Source organism: Ceratina calcarata, unplaced genomic scaffold, assembly GCF_001652005.2.
Source record: "Ceratina calcarata isolate Rehan_Ccalc_2016 unplaced genomic scaffold, ASM165200v1 scaffold194.2, whole genome shotgun sequence".
Classification (NCBI taxonomy): Eukaryota; Metazoa; Arthropoda; class Insecta; order Hymenoptera; family Apidae; genus Ceratina; species Ceratina calcarata.
The window spans coordinates 23,315-23,632 of record NW_017140941.1 but is presented as its reverse complement, the minus strand read 5'-3'; positions in this window follow the sequence as shown (position 1 = coordinate 23,632).

The following is a 318-nucleotide window of genomic DNA, read 5'->3' as shown; positions in this document are numbered from 1 at the left end:
GCTGCCACTCTTTACTAATCTCTCCTCGGTGCAGCCATTTACAGACTTCCTCGGTGCTGATTACGAGCGGTTACCGATCGTACGTTGAGCCCTATTGGGCCCCATTCGGTGTCCCAACGATAACACGGGGGCTGTCACTCTTTATAAGTATCTCCTCGGTGCATCATGAAAAACTGCGAGCCGAATGCGAGCATCGCCGCTATAACGCGATTACGTACATCTTCGCTGCTGAGGTGCTGAGTATCGAACGCTAAGCGGCCGTGTGGTCTTGTCGCCGCGCTCCTCATTCCATTTCTTCCATTCATTCTATTTTTTACT